This window comes from Podarcis tiliguerta (assembly GCF_965153285.1).
Source record: "Podarcis tiliguerta genome assembly, chromosome: 9".
NCBI lineage: Eukaryota > Metazoa > Chordata > Lepidosauria > Squamata > Lacertidae > Podarcis > Podarcis tiliguerta.
The window spans coordinates 33,924,371-33,944,934 of record NC_139542.1 but is presented as its reverse complement, the minus strand read 5'-3'; positions in this window follow the sequence as shown (position 1 = coordinate 33,944,934).

The window sequence follows — 20,564 nt, the reverse complement described above, 5'->3', positions numbered from 1 at the left end:
GCTAGCAGTGAAGGGCAGGCTTTGCCTATAGCTTTCTCGCTCCATCTTCTGTGTTCTGAGCAGTCATTAACTCACAGTGTTCGTAAACTACCTGTGGGTATTTAAAATATTTATTCAATTCTCTTTTTCTCTGGTTAAAAAAGAAAAAAAACTTTCTTGCAGATACTCTCTGAATCTGCCTATTGCTAAACAAGTCCTTAAAGAATAGGATGTGAGTCACCATTTTCTTGACAATAAAAATTGGTACTTAGCAAGAGTTGTAGGCTTACTTGTATGAGTAGCAATTAAATGAAGTAGCCTACTTGTGTGTGGGCTGTTCTCTTGCCCTAATTTTTGCCCTTCCACGTACTTTGTTGCAGCCTCACTCCAATCAATTTGAAAGGGGATGGTGTATCAGTCTGCGCTGCAGTCTGTGTCAGCTCTCAAGAGGGTAAAATGAATCTATATGCTGCTGCTTGGCACTGACTGATGTGCAGGATGTGGGGTATCACCTTAAAGCGACAAGTGACGACCCAGCTGTGGGAAGTGGTGTGACATTAGCCTTTCATGGAAACCTAAGATGTGTTGTTGGCAGTCAAAGGTAATCTGTTTTTATTTTGGGTTTCATCTCACTGTAAGTTACAAATGACAAATGCTATCGCATTTTGCCCTATGTCAGATGAAAGCTGCAACATACTTTCCGCGGATGTTTCTGTCCATAAGGCACCACATACAATCCTTCTGTCTGTAAAATGTTAGTCTGCCATGGCACTTCAATCTCAACTTGTCAGCTGATCACTGAAATTACTCTTGAGCTTTCTGACCACTGTCTGGTTAGTTGCAATAAATCAGTTATTGAAACTAAGATGGAGTCAGAAGATTACCCTGATATTTAATTGGGATAGCATGTTACCCAGCGTCAAGTAAAAGGATGCATTACTATACAACAAAGAGTATCTCTCTCCACCCCATTTTTCCCTGTGAATTATCCATCAGCTTTAAGTCTGTTGTAGCCCTCTGCCGTTCTAATCACATGAGAGTACATCTCTCGTCTAAACTAATAGCATGTTGACATCGCGTGTCATTTCATATAGACGCTCGCTTTGTCTTTATTTTTCATGAAGCATCTGGGAATAAAACTTAGAAGGTTCTAGTGTATCTCGTGTCATAAATCAAACATTTTGCTGGAGGATAAAGGAGCACTTTAAAAAGTGACACACAAAATGCAGTGAGTCCAAAGACCGAGCAGCAATCCCACCTTAGAAGGTGAACTGCAATTCATTAGTTAACATAGTCTTGGGGGTGGGGGTGGGGAATGGAAAGGTTCTTCATTTCACCAGTGTGTGAAGTAATTGCAAACTGATCAGAGAGGGAAACATGCAGTAAGCATCAAACTGTGCAGCAGAGAGAAGCAAAACAAATAATGGAAAGGGTTTTTTAAAGCTTTGTTGGAGATCTCTGTGTGCTTATTGATTGTTCTGTCCCAATTGCATTGGGCTGGTATTGATTAAAATATTGTTGCAACAAGTTGGGCCAGACCAAGGGATGGATGGGCCCCAGCATGAAAGCATTTGTAGGGCCCTATGTGGATCTCCAAACAGGAGCTGCCTGTATATGTCACCAAGAATGGGGAACCTTTTTCAACCTGAGAGCTGCATTCCTTTCTGGACAACCTTCTGGGGACTGCATGCTAGTTGTGGGCAGAGCCCGAGGCAAAAGTGATTGGAGCAACAGAAGTAACTTCTATATTTCTTCAGTAGGTTAGTTTCCACACACACTCATCTCCCATCTCTATCTTCCATCTGGGGGAGAGTGAAATTATAATTATTGGTCAATGGCCATGCCCCCATCCATGTGTTCAGCCTAAGGTGTGCATGCATGGACTGGCCTGTCTCTGGCTATGGCTGGTAACTAGAAGCTGAAACAATTCCAAGCACCATGTTGAGAAAGGTTCTTGCAAAACTGTTTCCATTTAAAACAAGCACTTGTCTACCCTTTCTAGGATTCTTTTATTTTAATAAACATTGGTCCAGACAATGTATCGTTTCAATACAATTTTAAATGTGGCATCCTATTCAATGGTAGAACTAGTTTTAAAGTCTGTTGTTATAGATTTCCTTTTAAGCAATTCATTATGGCACACAGAATTTCACAGGTGTGCAATTTCCTTTTGCTTTCCTAAGATTTTCCATTAGCTATATACTCCTTAACCATTTTAAATTAGCTTCTCAATGGTCTTCTCCCTCCCCTTTTTCCACAACTACTTTTATGCAGGGAATGATACTTAGAGAGCCTATGCTAAGTAAACTCCTTAAACGATCCTTTCCCCATTCAGCTGTTTCCTGTTCTTATTAAGCTTCCCATCACAACTGATAGAGTCAATAGCAGGTTTAAGTAGAGTCAAACTACACATTACATTAAATGATGTGTAGTGTGCAGGACTATCAATGTACTTAAAAATAATAATTCTGAGAAGGGTTTATAGGGATTCTACTGCATGGAGAAGGGTGTTGAAAATATATATATAAAAATACAAAACATATAGGCTTGATTAGAAAAGCAGACTTGGAAACGTCTTTAAACCTTGGAAAGAGTCAGTGACATGATATCTAAGTAAGGAAAATTCAGAATATCAAGATAAAGTTCAGAATGACATACCTCTCCTCCCCCCCCCCCCGGCAAAAGAAAAGTGAACAGAAGTTAGTCTATGCTCTTCTGGTGAGGAATTAATGAAAGAAATGAAGGGAGACTGGTTATCATAAAATGTATCTCTAGCAATGTCTCCTCTAACTACTCTGTTGTCTTACTTTGTCTACATGCACAACCTCCCAAACACTATTGTACCAGTTTTGCAAAGTTAACAAAGGATCTCTTCTCCATAAGAATGTGATCTGCATCTGGGCTGCGCCCAGGAAATGGATTATTACTGGCTTCAATAAAGTATATTGATTTGCTCCTTGAAATAATGGTCGTGTCAGGGACAGGTGCCAGGGGCAGGTCAGTAATAACTTACACGGTGCCAGTGAAGTTAACCCTTTATTGCAAAGAAACAAACAGCCCAGGAGGCAAAGCCTAGTGATCATAGCAACTCTTCCTGGTAGATCTTTCCCCAATGAGGCAGTTGGGAGGACTGAAGGTCCCCGCCTTCCCACAGTTCCCTAAGCCTCTTCCTCTCCCAGGTTTTTCACAAGCAATTTGAGACTCTGTTGATATGTCTATCTCTGCTCCACCTTCTTCATACCTCTACTGGTCATGGGAAACCAGAAGGGAAGTGAGCTGGTCATAGTTGCCAGGGGATACCCCCTGACTTATTTTGCTTCTGATTCTGGACTGCCCTCTGCCACAGCCTCTTCCTGCTCACTAAACCCTGTTGCCTCTTCCACTTCTGACACCTCCTCCTCTGAGTCTACGCCCTCTTCTCCCTCTGACCACACATTTTCGTCCCACCACCGATCCTCTGGCTCTGAGCCTTTCCCCCTTGGGGGTTCCCCAACTGGTGCCTCCCACCACTCCTGTGCATCAAGCCAGTCCATGGCAGATAGCAAGGCCAAAACCTAAGTCTTCAACCATTGTATTATTTAGAATTCAAGAAATCATGTGGAATATCTCTTCTAAAGGCAAGAGAGTAGCTAATTGAATCCCTTTACTGCTCTAGTGAAGATATTGTGAATGGGAAAATGAAAATATAAAAGCATGGATGACTTAATGAGGTTTGCAGTGAACAGATGCAAAAATTACTATACAAATCGATGGTAGCATAAGACATGAATTTTCCAGCATCCAATCAGGATGCTATTTTTCCTGTGGTCTTTTTGTGTGTGTGGTGGTTATAACACTAACACAGACCCTCTAAGTGTCCCTATTTTCCAGGGACAGTCACTGATTTACAGAAGCTGTCCCGGTTTTTGATTTGATCCTGGAATGTCCCACTTCTCCTTAGGATGCCCCTATTTTCATTGGAGAAATGTTGGAGGATATGGAGTTATGCAACCACCGAGCCAAGGAGATACTGTAAGTAGCTAGACAACCTTTAGAAGACATCTGAAGGCAGCCTTGTATTGGGAAGTTTTTAGTGTTTAGTGTTTTATTATGTTTTTATAGGTGTTGGAAGCCACACAGAGTGGCTGGGGAAATCCAGTCAGATGAGTGGAGTATAAATAATAAAATTATTATTATTATTATTGAATAAGATGTCCCTATTTTCATCGGATACATGTTGGAGGGTATGCTAACACACACACACAAATATTCCTACCTATTTTGTAATTGCAAGCCTAAATCTGGAAAACATTTCTTTAGTCTGCCTAAATATAAATGGAAAGAGGAATACATGAACGCTAAAGCATAACTAGTGTCTGGATTGTGTCCTCTGTGTAGAATTATGAAGGTTGGGAGGGCAAATAGGTATCTCACTGTATATTTATGTAGGTATTAAACTGGAGACACAATTTCTCCCTCAAAATTAACTTGTAATTTGAATGTAAACCTGCAAGCGAACAAGTAAACACAGAATTCTTTGCACTGTAATAAGTTGTTAGAGCTGGAATTTGGAGAATTAAAACTAAACAAAGCAAAAGGGAGACTAAAATTGAACATCTGCCTTGCACTTGTTTGCATAGCTTAAAGGTTTGCCTTTGGACAGACGAGCGACAGATTTAGACAGGTGCAGATAATCAGATACATATTAGGAAATGCTCTTGTGGAAGAAAGTGTGCAGCTTTATTGAACTTGATGAGATGAAAAGAAAAGAAAAGGGGGTGCTTTTACTGGTCACACAGATTATATATCCCGGATATATCTTATTTAGTTTATTTCCTATTTTCTTACTTGCTAGGATTCTTTAAGAGAAGTAATGTGCTCTAAATGTGCTTTGGGTATGTGTTGTGCATGCAGCTCTGGCTGTTTCTGCTGAAACAGACAAGTGTAGCTAACCCCTCTGAAAATCTCTTTGTGGGAAACATCACAAAAGACAGAAATTGCATGCATTTCCAGTGTTGAGTTTTGGCATGCATTTGGGATTCTGCAATTTTCTGAGGAGATACTCAAGCTTAAATTGCTGTCATAATCCTTGACACATCCAAAGCTATGTGATTCTTCATTATGACATTACACATTTACATTTCTGAAGTATATTGTATCATTGTCTGAAGGAAACAGGATGGTGCCAAGCGAATGTTCCTGCTTGCCAGACCGAAAGAATGGTGCTTTCGGCTCAGCCAGTGTTGATCAACAGTTCACTTTATGTTTATTGTTAACCTTTAACCTCAGACAAGTGGTCATTTGGGCATCAATAGAGGTGGAAGTGCTGAGCCCATCCAAATCCAGTTGAGGGATTTGGGTGGGCTCAGCCTTGGAAGCCTGATGTGGCCAAGAATAACCATCAGTGACCAGATTTCTGAATCCCAGAGATGATGTGCTTGTGTGGACCCACATATACACCATCCTGCTTGACTTCAAGAAAAATCTGTGCCTGCTGACTCCCAGCCTACAACAAGCTGGTCTGCACCCATCACTGCCCACAGCATTTGGCTTTCTGTACCTTCTAACAAGCACCATTTCTCCACTGTCTTCTGGAAATGACATACTGAAAATAATGGCACAGTGAAGGCTGTTAAGCCTGTGCTTTCCCTGTGTTGATGAAATGGCCACAAATAAGTACAGTCATACCTCGGGTTGCAAACGTGATCCCTGCGGGAGGCACATTCACAACCCACAGCGCCGCGTCTGCGCATGCGCGTGATGCAATTCGGCGCTTCTGTGCATGCGCATGATGTCATTTTGCGCTTCTGCACATGCACGAGCGCAGAAACTCGGAAGTAACCCATTCCGGTACTTCTGGGTTCGGCGTGGTTCACAACCCAAAAACGCGCAACCCGCAGCGTTCGCAGCCCGAGGTATGACTGTACTATAAATAAATGCACAATGGCAGTAGACCTTAAAGTCCAGCCCATAATATCACAGTGTAGCATTTAATCCTGAGGTTGCTTCTGGTGACCTTTTTATAAAGCATTCATCCTCATTTGCTTCCACAAAGTTTGCAGGGAATGGGTAGCAGATGACATTGGATATTTACTGAATATTCATTCTGATTTGTCTGTGGGGAGATTATACGGCATTGCATGTGTTATCCCATCCTTCGCAGGTATTTCCCCATCACTTTGCTTATATAGCAACACAGGAAGCTGTTTTATCCTGAGTCAGAACTTTGGTCCAGCTAGCTTAGTATTGTCTACACTGACAGGCAGCAGCTCTCCAGGGTTTCAGGCAGCAATCTCTCTCAACACCACCTGGAGATGCTAGTGGGAATTGAACCCAAGACACATACAAGGCAGATGGTCTACCACGGAGCTACATCCCTTCCCCAAATTTCTTATTACAAAAAGGCTGGGGGTTTTTGGGAGGGGAGGAGTGGGTTTGTAGCACAACACTTTCAGACCAACTTTAATTGTGCAACCTGAATTTGCAGGCATGTGATTGAATCCCACCTGAAAATACAGTCTAGAAGCCCCCTTGAGTTTACAACACGAATGCAAGGGGATGCTTGCTCTATCCCTGCACCAGGCAGCTTTAGGCAGGAGCGACATGAAAGGTCTGTTCTGGGACAAGTATGGAGGGGGAAAGCAGGCAGAATTCACAATTGTGCCAAACACAGTATAGACAATCCCTTTCCTATAGCACAGACACAGCCCATTTACCTGAACAGTATGCTGGTGTAGTTCAAACCTCTCTTTCTGCCCCAGCACTGCAGAGATACTGAAAAACAGAACCAGACTGCCAGAGTAAATTCAAATGATCATTAACATGACAGGGCTTCCATCTTTTCACATGATAAGCTGCTGCAGTGCTTGAGAATTCTTATAAGCTCATCCTCTAATTCATAAGGCGAGGTTGAGATATAATGGGAAAGAATGATCAGTGATGGCACAGGCAGACATAGAAGCTGCCACATATCATGCGATAGCTGCAGCAACAGATCACACAGAAAACTCTCAGCACTTTGGCCGAGCACATGAATCAGCTCTTACTTGTGGTGGCTTTCACCGATTTTCAGTGTGGGTCATAAAAATAATATAGGATTGCAGCCAATGCTAGTAGTATAATTCATGAAATCAGAGCATGCTTTGGCTTTGCTCCCAGATCGGGGCCTCATGGAGAAACTCATTTGGCAGGGGAAAAAGATTGAATGGAGGCTCTGTTTGTTAACTTCCAGCTGGTGTGCTGCAGGATTCTGCCTGAGATTGCAATCTTCCAAACAGTTTGGAGTGATCACATATATTATGGCAGGGCTGCATTAGAATGAGGCATTTGCAGCTGCAACTTGAGTCTTCTAGGTTTGGGTCCCAGCAGGGTTATAAATACTTCCTGCAAATCTTTCATTTTGCTCAATTGACATTTTTTTAAATGTAAGTTCTACTTCTGTGCACCTGGAGATATCTATAGATATCTCATAATATACAACCACTTAGCCTTTCATTTCTCCATTAATGCATTTTTAGGAAAAGTGTGAGCTACGCAATATTCAGTCATTGTTTAGGTAATTTATATACCGCTTTGTATCTCCAAGAAAATTTCCAGGCAGGTTGCAACATCCTAAAAATATCACTAAAAAATGATATAAAAGGTCTATTAATCCACCTGCCCATTTTAGAGCAGCACAGATAACAACCGGATAAACTATTCTCTTAACTATTAAGCACCTGATGTTTAATATAGGAACAAGTACTGAATCCTGTGATATATATATATATAATATTTTAGAAGAACAGATATCCTAGCTGAGGCCCATCAGAAATGTGGTGCAATCCAAAGCATATTTACTTGGAAGTAAGGCATACTGTGTTCTATGGGACTCGTTTCCATGTGCAGAGAGTTGCAGTCTTAGTGGTTAACTCTCATTAGTCTCTCCTCACCCAACAATTTCAACACAGCCAATGAACCATCATGTTCCTCTTTGCTGGCTAATCTATAATATGATGAACTCATGTAAATCAGGGTTGTGAATTTGTGGATCTCTAGCTGTTGTTGGACTACAATCAGGCATCCCCAAACTTGGCCCTCTAGATATTTTGGGACTACAATTCCCATCATCCCTGACCACTGGTCCTGTTAGCTAGGGATGATAGGAGTTGTAGTCCCAAAACAGATGGAGGGCCGAGTCTGGGGATGCCTGGACTACATCATCTCTAACCCTTGAGCGTGCTGGTTGGGGATGACTGGAATTGTAGCCCAGCAATAACTGGAGAACCATAGGTTCCTCATCACTAGTTCCTCTGAACAGACTTTATCAAAAGCAATAACAGTTTCTCACCTTCTGTCTCCTTCTACCCCCAAACCTTTGGGTTGCATTTTCTACTCCACATCCCATGCTCACTCAGTCACCACATATAACTGATAGTTATGTCTTAAAATAGTGAAGCTAATTCAATTCCCCAAACTGTGTAGTGCACAGCACTTAGCTGAGATGTGCTTACTCAGGAAATCAGCTTAATCAGGATGCCTCCTGGGGAACTGATCTAAGACAAATGATACTTAATGACAATGACTGGTGATTTATAGGGATAGTAATTCTGCTTAACTGCAGTTCTTTCTTGTGATTTAGTGGTGCTTCAGTTTTTGCGTTCCCCAATCTCATTCCTGATGATTGCTTTCATTCTAACAAGTGCTGTTAGTGCCACTTTATTTGTGGCCCCATTGTTAAAAAAAAATGTTTCTGTTCCGTGCTTGATAGAAAATGTGTAACAGTCCAACGGATGAAAGTGAAAGATGAAACAGACATTGCTTCTAATGCTCCAAAGTCTGACCTCACCTTGCCTCCCAACTACACTGCAAAGGAGAGCAACTCTCCATCTCCATCTCCCCTGCCCCTTCATGTGGACGTCTACCTAATGAAGACAATTCATTTGTCTTTTTAGTCAACCACCAAAATCATACTTTGGACATTAAAGCCCTCTTCAGGTGTTCATTGTGAACACATGGAAAGTCAAATACAAACACTTGGGTGAACTTTGACCCCAAAATGATGCTTGTATGTGCTGAGTACACTCCTTAGCCAATAGGGATGGTTAATTTCAGTTTCCTCGCTTTCTTGTTTTTCCCTTATTATATCCAGTTGTCCACATTTGCACATCATTCTGCAAATTTTTTGAATGGTGTCAAGAAAATTAGCCAGCATTTTAATCTATTTTTCTCCTAGTTTGTACACAATTTTGCCAAACACACACATATTTTTTGTCAAGCAATTTCCCCTGAAATAATGCATTTTTATGTTATTTTCACTAACGCATGCTTTTAAAGGGGCATTTTACTGCAGTATATGGATTTCTGTATACATTACATGGCTGGAGAACTTCATCACAAATTTTGGAGATATGTGAATTTCAAAGGATGGCTACAAGGCACCTAACTATCTTCCTATGAGTATGATGAATGCCAGTGTGGTGTAGTGGTTAAGAGCGGTAGACTCCTAATCTGGGGAACCGGGTTCGCGTCTCCGCTCCTCCACATGCAGCTGCTGGGTGACCTTGGGCCAGTCACACTTCCTTGAAGTCTCTCAGCCCCACTCACCTCACAGAGTGTTTGTTGTGGGGGAGGAAGGGAAAGGAGAATGTTAGCCGCTTTGAGACTCCTTAAAGGGAGTGAAAGGCGGGATATCAAATCCAAACTCTTCTTCTTCTTCTCACAGAATCACTGAGGGACTGGGGCTCACCCCAAACATTCTTGCTTGCTCTGTTGTTCTTTCCAATTGAATTCCAGAAGATGACTTAAGGATGACTTATTTGATTGTTTGATTATTTAATTGTTGTTAGCCGCCCTGAGCCCGGCTTCGGCTGGGGAGAGCGGGATATAAATAAAATTTATTATTATTATTATTATTATTATTATTATTATTAGTAGTAGTAGTAGTAGCTCAATATTGAGGAGTATAATTTGCCATTCAGCATCCTTTGTGAATATGTAGCCCAACAATCCAAAGGACAGGCCATCTATGTTCCCAACTGAGATTGAATTAAAATGAGGAAACTTTTATTCCCTAGTAAGTTTCACCATTTTTTTGTTTAGCTTGTCAACTTGAGCCACCTCAAAACCTTTTCTCAGGCAGAACTGGAAAACGGAAAAAGAAAAAATACATTATAGAAGTTAGAGATAAAATTTAAGGTACTTTCCCAATAACCTGCATGACTTTGTATTGTATTTTTCCTGTCATTTTTTAATTCATTCTGATTACAAAACTGAAATAAAACATTTATATACATATACATAAGGAATAACTAGATGGCAAAAGCACAATGGGATTACGAGCTAACAAGGGAACTGATACAGTTTCAATGCATATAGGATTGTATAACAGTAAAGGTAAAGGTAAAGGTACCCCTGCCCGTATGGGCCAGTCTTGACAGACTCTAGGGTTGTGCGCCCATCTCACTCAAGAGGCCGGGGGCCAGCGCTGTCCAGAGACACTTCTGGGTCACGTGGCCAGCGTGACATCACTGCTCTGGCGAGCCAGAGCCGCACACGGAAACGCTGTTTACCTTCCCGCTAGTAAGCGGTCCCTATTTATCTACTTGCACCTGGAGGTGCTTTCGAACTGCTAGGTTGGCAGGCGCTGGGACCGAACAATGGGAGCGCACCCCGCCGCGGGGATTCGAACCGCCGACCTTTTGATCGGCAAGCCCTAGGCTTGTATAACAGTACAATCCTATAAATGTCTACTCAGAAGTAAACCCCACTGAGTTAAGTGGGACACACAGAAAGTATAGGATGATTTGTAGCCTGATCAAGACTTTTGCAGCACAGTCCTATACATACTTACTCAGAAGTAAGTTATGTTGAGTTTTAATAGTAGTAATTAAATTGTCAGAGGAAGATTGGAATTATATTTGTAGTACAGACCTGGTGGTCATTCTAATTGTTGTAATTAAAGAATAATTTTGCAAGATAATTTTCTTTTCAGTGGTATTATATGTCTTTGAGATTTAAGAACATGCATAGTACTGCTAATTGCAGAGGTTGCAGATGCCAGATACACAAATGGTGGGAATGTAAAATTACTATATAATCACTTACATAATTTTAGGCACTGGGTGCATTTTAAATGGGATAAAGATTATTCAATAGGGATAAAGATTATTCAATAGCTGTGTGTGTGTGTGTGTGTGTGTGTGTGTGTGTGGAGTTATGCTACTCACAGGTATGGAGTATCATCAGCTGTTGTTTTGTTGTCCATGGAAGCCATTTTGTGCTGGTACCCATGACACAAATATCAAGATATGAATACTGGTACTTCATTAGTATATATCAGGACATTCCTCTAAAGGACACGGGATGTAAAGGGGGGTGGAAACCCCTGTAAATTAATGGGAAATCTATTAATTGCGGTCAAAATTCAAACTCATGGCAAATAACTGCAAAAAATAGTAATAAACAATCCTTAGAGAAATGGATTTGGAAAGTCTGGTAGTATATGTTGGCATGTAATATGACACTGCATTTGCACTTGAGAAAATAAACAGCCTCTTTAGATGTTTAGTGGCAATGAATCATGGCTTTATGGAATAGGAAAAAAGAAATGGTTATTCAGTGCTGGGGAAAACTTCAATGCTGGAAAGAATGGGGAGAACATAGCACTATGATAGACACAGGGGAATGTATATTTATTTGTATTAGATATTTGAAGTACTGTATGCATTTCTTTGTAGAAATATTTATATCTGCATTTTTCTTACATCTCTTATTGTACCTTTTATAACATTATAATAAAATTATATAAAGAGGGGAAAGTGGAGGCTACAGAAGAGACAACAGCAGTGATAATAATGGGAAGAAAAAAGGTGGATGTAGATTTAGTCAGACTAGACATACAGTCATACCTCGGGTGACAGACGCTTCAGGTTGCATGTTTTCGGGTTGCGCACCATAACAGGTTACTTCTGGGTTTCAGCGCTCGCACATGCACAGAAGTGCCAAATCATGACCCATATGTGTGCAGACGCGGCGCAGTGGGTTGTGAATGTGCCTCCCGCATGCATCACATTCGCAACCCAAGTCCCCACTGTATTGAAATCCCATTGGTTTTCAGGGTCTACTCTAAGCAGGACTAAATCTGGATCTGACCACAGGAATTCAGTAATAGACAAACATAAAGAGAATTATATAAACTATACTAACAGAATGATCACCAAATCTTTATTCCTAGAATAGAGTAGAGCAGAGCAAAGCAGAGCAGAATTTTTTTAGGCCATGTGTTATCCTTTAATTTACACAGAATCAGCCTGTCATCCAGTTGATGCTGTTTAGAAGAAGAAGAAAGCCTTATGTTAGTTGTGGCTGTGTATTTTGACTCTGAGCCAGCAGCAAAGTTTTATAACTAAGTTAAGTGCCCCAGAGAGATGATGTTTCTAATGGAAACACTGGCAGACCCCTAACTATGGCAGTAGGAACAGGCGCCATTATTATAAACGAGAGACATGATACAGCCCCACAAGGTAATTAATGGCAAGAGCTAAATAAAATATAGACGCAACATCCCACTGAGAGCATGACTCAATGGAGCAAAATTGTAATAAAACACAAGGAACGTCTGTTTAGGAAAGAGCTGTGTGAAATGGCTGGGACAATAAATCACAGACTCATACTATAGCTTGCAGAAGTTACTGCTTATTCTCTGAAAATTATGCTGTTTCAATGTGCAAACCATTTTTGGCAATGTGAAAGCACTTGGTAAAATGGAACAGGCTATGATGAACTGCAGAGAGCAGATAGCCAAAGTAATGCTTGATACGTTCCAAGGCATCCTTCACTAGTTCTTGGTTTGTAAAACATGCTTTCTTCTTACCCAGAATACAAAATGATCAACAGCGTCTTCGTCCTGGCATGTCCTTTTAAGGATTGCCATGGGATTCGGGAGGGGGCTTCTTGAAAATATGGGGGGAGCTGCTCCTTCACCACTCCAGATGACACCACTGGATGGGAGGGTGGGCAGCCCATTGTGATGTCTGGTAAAATATGGGCATGTTTAGGGAGGTGTGTTCAATATAGGGCTGCATTCAAGTGTGGGGTTTATTGTACTATTTTTCCTGACTTATCAGGCTAGTGCTTCTGTATTTATTTGTGCATCAAGGCCCCAATGCACCTCCCAATAAATAAAAACACATTAACACGGAATTTTAGTTTAAGGTTAATGGGAAAAATTTAGGCCACAACTTTATTGATTACAGAAATGTGAGTGGCATTGGCTTAGGCATTGGCAAATATATATCTGACTCTTGCCCGCCTTGCAGGGAGTCTGGAAGGGTAAACCACCAAAAGAGGGGCTCCGTCAATGGCAACCAACTGAAACGCACCCCGGGGTTCCTGTTGGGTCCTGGCATGGCTCTAGCCCCTCAAGCGGACTTCTGACAAGATCCAGACCCACAGATTCCTTTAACAGAATACCCTTATTTTTGGAGGGGCAGGTGATGGCCGCACCTCCCCTCTCCCACACCTCACTAAGCCAATGCCTAACTGCCAAACCTTACAGAGTTGTGACGATTGCTAAGAGGTAGGCAAAAACCAAATGGCCAGTGCCAATCTGCCAGGTGGAAAAAGATCCTACCCAGCCTGTTCCAAAACAGTTGACCAACCGAAGTCCAGAGCAAGGCCAAAGCAGCCACCTAAACCGCTAGGGGGGTGGGCAGGTGTTTGGCGGTGCAAAGCCAGGTAAGGCCCCAGCACCACGCTGCTGCCCTTTAAAGGGCTCCCCAATCACGCCACCACTCCCCGATTGGCCAACAGGCTGTGGAGTGACTGTGGGGCCACCACGTGGCTCAGGGTCATCTCCCACCCCTCCCACGGATGGGGGAGGGAGTGCCTTGGGCCTGTGCACAATGCGGGCCCTCAATTAAGAGGATCCGATTTCCAGTGTTCTTTTACACTGCTGTACTTTTTTCAATTATGGTGTTGGAGGAGACTCTTGAGAATCCCATGGACTGCAAGAAGATCAAACCTCTCCATTCTTAAGGAAATCAGCCCTGAGTGCTCACTGGAAGGACAGATCATGAAGCTGAGGCTCCAATACTTTGGCCACCTCATGAGAAGAGAAGACTCCATGGAAAAGCCCCTGATGTTGGGAAAGATGGAGGGCACAAGGAGAAGGGGATGACAGAGGACAAGATGGTTGGACAGTGTTCTCAAAGTTACCAGCATGAGTTTGACCAAACTGCGGGAGGCAGTGGAAGATAGGAGTGCCTGGCGTGCTCTGGTCCATGGGGTCACAAAGAGTCAGACACGACTAAATGACTAAACAACAACAACAACAACTTGTTTCAATGTGGAACATTGGCTTTTTCATCAGGATTCCACCATGTCACACTGAAGGTAATTCACACCTGTGAGTATGGTGCAACACAACAACTGTGCTGCTTCCACACTGTAGCAGGGAAAAATTTGCCACCCCCAGCTTGCCCTTGGAAGAAGACTCAGTTGATTGGAAGAAGTTGATTGGAAGAAGACTCTGTTGATTTCTCCCTGGGGAGGAGCCTAGGGTGGCCCATCTCAGAGCTGGACCAATCAAGAGCAAAGGAGCAGCAGACTTTATGAGGCTTGCTCCTGCCTAAACACGTCAGTCTTCTCTTTGGAGTGCCTCCCTCCCTCCATATTTATTATGGACTTTGCTAGTTGTCCATTTGGGAGCACACTAGAAAATTTTGGAGGAGCTCCTGGCTGGCCTTGGGACTCCCCTTTTTTGCTTACTTCATACTGTTGAGCATCATTTTGAAGTGACGTTGAGGTGTTTTTTAAAAAAATATATATGCTTGTTGATTTTTGAAAATACAGCTGTAAAAAGTCAGTAGGATGTACAGATGAATAAAAAGAGAAGAAAAACCCACAACTGAGTTTTGATTGGTTTAATTGGCTTTTATTCTGGGCAGGAAAGACAAGCGTTTGTGGGGTAAGTAACTGAGTCAGTGTTGGGTTAAGGGCACTCTTCAGTTACCTTACATTGCCTTGCGTGGGGTCATTGAGGATGCCCTTTATGCTTGGCATGCATATTGGGGTGAATGCTGAGCCAGTGGGGCCACTGTGCTCTTGCCAAATTCACACACCCAGGGTTCACATAGCAAGCAGGAAGTATTCACTCCAGTCCTTTGTTCCAAGGCAGCAGGCATCACCTGCAAACATACTTAGGAGTGGGGAGTGACCTGGCACCTCTCATTTTAGGGAACCTTGCTGCCTGGGCTCTATTTTGATAAAGCTAATTGTGTTTGTTGGTTTGCAGATCCACTAAAATATCACATTGAAGATATATAATCTTTTTTCACCACAGAACTGACTCTTGAGTCGTCTTTTTGGGTGTGTTGGCAAAGGTTTGGGCTATATTTGTTTACTAAGAACAAAAGAAACACCCAGTGTTTTTGAGTCCTTAAGTTCCTGCAGTGATGAGGCCTAGGGAAATAAGTAACAGTAAAGAAAGATGTTGAACGTCAAGCAAAATTGCATTAAAAAAAAAACTCCTCAAAAGTATAAACATAACATAATCTTTGATGGATCTGTTCTTTTAATTATATCATTCCTATGCAGTGGGTTATTGTGGTAGCAATATTATGAGCCATAACTTATGACTGTAAAATATTATTAATGGATGTCCAGGTTTCCTGATTGCAAATGTACACTTTTCAAACAGAGTTGTGGTTTATTATAATTTCATCAACATAGAAACATTTCTAGGTGAGTTTCCCATATATCATCTTAACACAGCTATTGGAAGTGATCATTATTGCAATATTTCTCATTGCTTTCTAAGGTAATTAGCTGTGCCATCTCAAAGGCTCCTTCAATCATAAACTTAGAAAAAATGTATGGCATACCTATTTTGTAATCCTTGTCACCATAGTGGAATATTCCATGGTATACTTTGCAGGGTTTCTGAAAAGCAAAAAAGGGTGGCTTTGTTTCATGTACTCTTTTAGAAAGTGTGAATTAGGTAGGTCCACTTTTAAATGAATTGAGTTTTCCCCTCATCCCTACCATCCCTACTCTGTGGGTTCCTAGTTTAGAAGATTTATTTGTTGAGCATTCATCTTGATTTGTTTGAACAAAGCTTAAGGAAAGGTTAGACTATGTCCTGTGTTCAAGGAGTATTTGTTCTGATTTGTTTGCATGGCACTTTTATGAAAATTCTGCTGCATTCGCCATGATTTACTTGGGTGCGTTCACACATCTTCCCATTAATCATTTGTAAATTCCATTCTTTGCAATGCCCTTCCCCATCACTTTCCTACGGTAACTACAAAAAGGCTGTTTCTTTATTTAAAAGTAGTGACAGTGTACTTTAATTGCGTAAGCCTAAGGTTCATGGGACGTAGGTGGCACTGTGGTGTAAACCACTGAGCCTTGGGCTTGCTGGTCGGAAGGTCAGCGGTTTGAATCCTTGGTCCCAGCTCCTGCCAACCTAGCAGTTCAAAAGCATGTCAAAGTGCAAGTAGATAAATAGGTACTGCTCTAGTGGGAAGGTAAACGGCGTTTCCGTGCACTGCTCTGGTTTCACCAGAAGCGGCTTAGTCATGCTGGCCACATGACCTGGAAAAACTGTCTGCGGACAAACGTCTGCTCCCTCAGCCAGTAAAGCAAGATGAGTGCCGTAACCCCAGAGTCGTTCACAACTGGACTTAACTGTCAGGGGTCCTTTACCTTTACCTTTTTAAGGTTCATGTATGAGCTTGACAGACTGGAGGCACCATGTGGAAGGAGTTGGGAGGAGAAGTGGGTGGGTAGGAAACATGTCAGCTAGTGCAGTTAGATAAGGTGCTTATCTCTTTTGCTTACAAAGATTCAGAGTTCAATTCCTTTGATAATGTTGCATGACAACAACAATGAGAAACAATAACAATTATTAGATTATTAAAAATAGCAATGTAATTGCCTTGAGCTCACTGAGTTCATAGGCAGTCAAGAATTTAGCCATTAACATTATTCACAGGACTTAAATCTATGGTAGGTAACCCTGTCAGGCAGAATCTGATTTTGTACCATTTATAGATCTGATACGTAGTAGCTGACATGGATTAGAAAGGCTTTTTTTTTCATTGGCGTATTTATGAAGAATGTCTTAATTTTCTTAATGGTTTCATTTTCCCATTACTGTCTGCTTTCTGAATGTGATTCTCCTGGCATTAAACTGGAGTCTAGGGGCCCACAATGCAGCCATGCCAACTGAATAGATGCACAGATCAATAATATGACTGGCAAATCAATACATGGAAAGGCGACATTGTCCTAATCCCATGGAACAAAACAAAACAAAAGCCTTGTGATCTACAGCCAGCGAACAAATTCATTTAAGAAAGGGATTAACTAGCTTGATAGTGAACCTAATGGTTTGTGGTTCAATTTATACTAGAAACTCACAAAAAGAAAGTAATTCCAATACTAATGAAAACTGGATGAAATCCAGATAATATAAAGCCGAGCAATAAACAGAGGGAAATAATATCAATGGAGATTGCTCCTCCTTCTATGCCAGCGGTATTCAGTGTTCAGTAAATCACGATCAACACCAAAGACTCCACCATCAGTCTTTATTGAACAAAAGCACCTATTCCATTTTCTTTGACGGATCACATCACTAAGTTCTGTCATACTACATTGCTTTATGGACAGGCATTTGGTATGTCCTCCTCCTGCATCATAAGGCTAGAAAGTTGATTCTGTTAAATAGTATTTTTAATCTTATCAAAGAGCTCTTTGGAAAACAAAATACTTCTATTATTTCAGTGAAAACAAGTTGTTTCATGTTCTGCTCTGTTTAATGTGTAGCTTTCCCTCCCAGATTTCAGATTAAATACATTACGAATTGTTGACCACAGGCATACAGGAGGACCCCGAGATCAGCTTGGCAAGCTTCAGCAGCTGCCTGACACACTGTAGACATTTCTGCGACAGACACTTCAACAGCAGCATATTACACAAGGCAGAAGAGGGATAGCGTTGGCAGAGGCAAGGAGGAAGAGCCACCACAATAGAAGGCAACTGCACAAACTGCCATTGAGTGCAGGAAGGAAGTGGTGCTGGTGCTGGTAGTGATAGTGATGATGACAAGCCATTGCTACTGCAGGTATCACACCCATAAAGAGGATGGGGAGCCAAGATGGCCCTTGATTGAAGGCACAAAAATTGGCTAAGGCAGGAAGACAACCCATTGTTACCCTGGTGGTGAAAGATCCACAGACACTTGACCTTGACCCTACAGCTCATTACACATCAAGCAGCATCAATCTGCCAGGGTGGTGGATCCAGATTTTGTGGCTTGCAATGTCTAAGTTTCTGCAAGAGCATTCAGAGGGCTATCTCACATTCAGAGAATGTGTCAAGAGGGAAAGTAGGATTGCTTTTGCTGGCTTTGCACGCCCCCCGCAACTCTGTTGTTGCAGGTGATCAAGATCAGTCTATGCATGTGACCACTGCGGCATGTGGCCACAATTGGCAAACCTACTTTTTGCAGATATCCTGATTGTTCAGGGAGAGCCTATGGCTTGGATCAGGGTTAAAAGGTCACTCCAACAAATTATGGTTGGGTAGAGTAAGTATGAATGACGATTCCAAGTATGCCATCCTGTTCTGTACTTGGTTGCTTTTTCTGCCTCCTTCCACTGCTCCATCCTTCTCTCATATGTGGCTGCTGCAAACGGTATGGTTTCTTAAACCAGTTTCCCATGATGTCTGACTCAGAAAATTTTGGATTTTCTGCTAACAAACCAAGATCAGAGGGTGCTCATCATTTGTTTACACAAGGCAAACCATGGTTTTAAGAAATTGTCTGTTACATCTGAACTAAGCCAAAGTGTATGTAGTCTCTCTCTCTCTCTCTCTCTCTCTCTCTCTCTCTCTCTCTCATAAACATTCCAGAAATCAGAAGCACCAGCACTGGGTATAATCCTGAAATTCTCCCACATGCTCATCTGAAAAGGCTAAGACTTTTGGATATGGTGAAACCTCAGGCCTTTGTTCTTGAAAACTCCATTTCAAAGCAATAAATATTTCATTTCCCTAAGCTTCTTTTTATTTTGGGGCATGATGATAATGTATACCAATGAAGTAGGTGCTTAACATTTGAAAAGTATTTCAACAGCACCATTAATAAATGTTTACCCAGACACCATCCTTGTTTTCTTCTGGTAGAAAAAGGGCTTGTATCTTCTGAAAGGTGCCTATTTTCCAGCTCATACTTCAGATATTGTATGTGTGTGTTTAGCCTCTTCATTCATATTTTCTCTCTCTCTATTCCACCAAGTTTCCTTTCCATTCTGTCAAATCAGTGTAGTAAAATTAAAGAGCTATGTTTACTTAGAAAATTTATTTATGAAGGGTAAATCCTTTCCCTCAATTTAATATTTACTTCCCTCCTTCAGTTCTGTATAACCTCATTGTGACATGAGGCTTTATCCGGGTTTCACATCTTACACTAAATTCTCTAAGATAATTTTTTTCTCTCTCTTGAAAAAATTCACACAGTCTCTCCGCAGAGCAATAAGATCACTCACTGCTTTGTTTGATGCTTTTATCCATTTCAGTAATATAAAATCTTAATTATAAATCTAACCTTGATTATATAACATCTAGTGTGCTTTGAGTAGAGGAAATTAACTAGCATTTGTGAAGCAAACTTAAAATATTATATAATATAGGCAAACCTTCTTCATAAACTTCATGGACATCAAAGTTGAAGTTAACTGCCTCTGCTGAAAAAGACAAAGTTCAATTTCTTTTGATAGATTACACTACTAATCTGAGCTGAAGGTCAATGTGTTATGAATTGGCCTAGGTACAGCCCCACTTCTCTGAGTATGAAAGATTTCTTTCTTGGCACTGAACCTGCCTTTGGCACATGGGACATTATGGATAATTGTGTGTCTGCAGAAATGTTAATGCTTTAATGTGCTGCAACAGAAGTGTGAACTCAAAGAGGGAAATGAGTAAAGTGTCAAGAACAGCAGTACTCTTTGTAAAAATAGTTCATTTTTTAAACAGAAAATAATAAAAAATACTTTTCAAAAAATAAAATACAATATTTCGTTCAGTGTTTTCCACTTGTCTTCCATCTATATTATGGTCACACATCCACATACCATACATTTAAAGCACATTTAACACACATTACATCTCCCAAAGAATCCTGAGAACTGTAGTTTATGTATCACAGAGTGGTCATTCTCAAAATCCTGAACAAATTAGTTCTAGTGATACTTTGATGAAAACTGTATACTTTAATTGTATGGTGTGGATGCCTTTTGTGTTTTCATTTTTTTCTATCTAACCTATAATGGAGGGTGCTGAAATGAACACTGTCCTTCATGCATATACCAAGTGCATCAGTGGAGAATCAGGCCCATGCCCTCTGGCCCCAATGTTTGCTTGTTTAGCACAGTTGCAGAAAGGGGGACATGTGACACCTGAACAGCTGTATGCATATTGGCACACCGCCCTATGGGCATTCCTAAAGTCTTGATGTATCTGCATATTGTGTAGGATAACCAGTCTCATATAATCAACATACTTATGGCTAATTAATGCATTAAGGGGTTAAAACCATAGAGTAAGCTTTCCTGCCAGGC